Raw genomic sequence first — 3,629 nt, forward strand, 5'->3', positions numbered from 1 at the left:
CATCAGCTACTCAGTGGAAGGAAGATGAGGTAATCTGCTTCCATAAAGATTTACCGCCTGGGAAACCCAATGGAGGTCACTATGAGTCGGATTCAGCTCAATGGTAGAGAGTTAGGTTTTGATTTTGGGGGGGCTAATAGTTTAGGAGCTCTGGTAGCATAGTGCATAAGGCACTTGACTGCTAACCAGAAGGCTGGCGGTTCAAACCCACCAGTCACTCCATGGAAGGAAGGTTGGGCAATCCTACTTCTGTAGTGATACTGCCTCGGAAGCCCAAGGAGGGGTCACTATGAGTCAGGGCCGGCTCAACGGCACATAACAACAACAACAATAGTTGGTGGTTCAAGCTCACCCAGTGGCACCATGAAAGAAAGGAAGAAGACCCTATGGAATTCAATTCTCTGTAACATTTCCATGAGTTAGAATCTACTGGCAGGTTTTTGAGTCTTTAGTCATCATATTTTCTCTCAGGTCTCCCTCCAGCCACCGCTTGCTGCTTCTGGGATCTGATGTGGAGTTCTTGAAGCCATACCTTCCAAGAGCTGGAATGGGCCTTCCAGGATTCTAGAGCATTGTACCGATGGCAATACTGAGACCAGAAGTCATTTTCTTGCCTGTGTCACCCAGCCTGTGTTAGCAATAGGATTTGACCTAGAGTAGACTTCCTGGCGGAGCAGTGAATGTCAGCCTCCAGGCACAAATGTACTTGGCCCCACCCCCAGAGAGTGCTTCTCTAGGTCTGGGGGGGGGGGGGGCCCAGAAATTTGCATTTTAAATGAGCTTCCCACAGCATGTTTTGAACACTTTTCATTGTAAAAATATAGATAACACAGCAGTTGCCGATTCAGCATCTTTCATGTGTACAAGTCAGTGATGCCAGTTACATCAATCATGTTGTGTAACCATTACCAATATCCATTACTAAATTTTTCCCAAATCATTTTGATGTTCCAGTTCCTCCACCTGTATGGTCTGGGATGCCCTCCATGGCCTCCTGTCGCTGTCACTGCCCGGGCCCTGGAGCCTGTACGGGTGGTTTAAGGACCATCCTTGAGGAAATGCAGCCAGAACTGGGCTTTCCCCCAACAGCCACTTTTCCGTGGCTAATAGGTGGCGATATCTCAGGATCCCCCTGGACAGTGCAGTCAATGAGTGCAGCTGCTGACAGGGAGCTGAGCATCCTGAAGGATGGTGTATGGTATCAGTGGGCAGGGCACTGGCAGATTAGGCACTGAGTGCCAAAACCCAGGGGCCTCTTACCAACACCCTTTCACATCTGGACCCAACACTGCACAGTGCAGGCCGCACACAGACGGCACAAATGTGCCCCGAGGCTCCCCTTAGCAAGGCAAACTCTGCCCACACTGGGCACAGAGCAGCCTGCTGCAGGAGGATCCATGCCAGGAACAACCCAGGTGTGAGCTGGGGCCCACATACCCAACACCTGCCTCTTCACCACTGTGGGGTTCAGAGGAAAGAAGGTGTGAAAGGGGGGCCAGGGAAAGCCTGGAAGAGTGGAGCAAAGTGGGTAAAGGAGAGGTGGGGTGAGGGGAGGCAAAGCCGTTAGGAACAGAGAGGGGGAAGGGGAGGAGACGAGTCTATTTATGTAAGCCGTTTGTAGCTGTGGATTGTAAAACTGGGCAGGATTCTCTGGAGTAATTCATAGTGTTTGGACAAGACAAACATTGTTCTGCTTTAAACAAACCTCCAGGAAGGTCAGCCTGGTTCATCCCTTTGCTGCAAGTCACTGAGACTATCCAGATGATGAGAAAATCAGATCTGAGCTGAGGGGGCCCAGAGAGGAGGTGGCTGCCTCCTGAGCGCTTCGGATCCTGGGTGAGGGCACCCAGTGCAGAGGGGGTCCTTGGCTTCAGCTGAAAAAGGCTGGCTCTCACTCTGTGCTCTGGAGCCAGGAGATGGGGGGAGGGTTGCACTTCACAGTTTATAATTTTGATGGTGCCAAGGACCATCTGAGTTCTAGTGCAAGGCCAACATGACCTGCAATGTGAGTCTTGTTTATGTGGGTAAAGAATCAATGGGAAATGAACAAGACTCATGGATGCAGGACTGAATAAGATCAACTAAACTCAAGCCCAATCCCCAGACACCAAGAAATCCATGTTCCGTAACTATGAACATATTGGCTGGACCCCTCTGTATTCATTTGTTGTTGCTGCTGTTGTTCATTGCCATCGAGTTGGTTTCAACTCATGGCAACCCATTGTACAACACAATGAAACATTGTCTGGTCCCGTACACCATCATGATTACTGGTATGTTCTGAATACACTGTTGGAATCAGTGTTCAATCCATGCCATGGAGGTTCCCTTTGTTTTCAGTAGCCTTCTAAGTTTTGTTGCTATTGGTGTTGTTGTTAGGCGCCATCAAGTAGATTCTGACTCATAGTCACTGTCTATCCTGCACCGTCCTCACAATCATTGCTGTGCTTGAACCCATTGTTGCAGCCACTGTGTCAATCCATCTCATTGAGGGTCTTCCCCTTTTTCTTCTAACCTCTGCTTTACCAAGCATGATATCCTTCTTCAAGGAATGGTCCCTTCTGACAACATGACCAAAGTAGGTGAGATGAAGTCTGGCCTTGCATGCCTCTACGGAGCATTCCAGCTGTACCTCTTCCAAGACAGATTTCTTCGTTCTTCCTGCAGTCCATGATATTTTCAGCATCCTTTGCCAACATCATAATTCAAATGCTACAATTCTTTGGTCTTCCCCATTAATTGTCTAGCTTTCACATGCATATGAGGTGATTGAAAATACCATGGCTTAGATCAGGCACACCTTAGTATTCAAAGTGACATTTGCTCTTTAACACTTTAAAGATGTCTTTTGCAGTATATTTGTCCCATGCAATATGTCATTTGATTTCTTGACTGCTGCTTCCATGGGTGTTGATTACAGATCCAAGTAAAGTGAAATCTTTGACAACTTCAATCTTTTCTCCATTTGTCGTGATGTTGCTTATTGGCCTAGTTGTGAGAATTTTTGTTTTCTTTATGTTGAGGTGTAACCCATACTGAAGGCTGTAGTCTTTGATCTCCATCACTAAGTGCTTCAAGTCATCTTCACTTTCAGCAACTATGGTTGTGACATCTGCAAATCACAGGTTGTTGATAAGTCTTCCTCCAATCCAGATGCTGCATTCTTTTTCTTATAGTCCTGCTTCTTGGATCATTTGTTCAGCATACAAATTGAATAAATATGGTGAAAGGATACAACCCTGATACACTCCCTTCCTGATTTTAAACCATGCAGGATTTCCTTGTTTTGTTCGAATGGCTGCCTCTTGGTCTATGTACAGGTTCCTCATTAGCACAGTGAAATATTCTGGAATTCCCATTCTTTGCAATGTTATTCATAATTTGATTTGATCCAAACAGCTGAAAGCCTTTGCATAGTCAATAAAACACAGGTAAACATCTTTCTGGGATTCTTTGCTTTTAGCCAAGATCCATCTTACATCAGCAATGATATCCCTTATTCCATATCCTCTTCTGAATCTGGCTTGAACTTCTGGCAGTTCCCTGTTAATATCTTGCTGCAACTGTTTTTAAATTATTTCCAGCAAAATTTTACTTGCACATGATACTGTCTTGGTTCTCTAGTGGTG

Source organism: Orycteropus afer, unplaced genomic scaffold (assembly GCF_000298275.1).
Source record: "Orycteropus afer afer isolate SDZICR_OR568_19922 unplaced genomic scaffold, OryAfe1.0 scaffold00330, whole genome shotgun sequence".
In the NCBI taxonomy this organism is placed as follows: Eukaryota; Metazoa; Chordata; class Mammalia; order Tubulidentata; family Orycteropodidae; genus Orycteropus; species Orycteropus afer.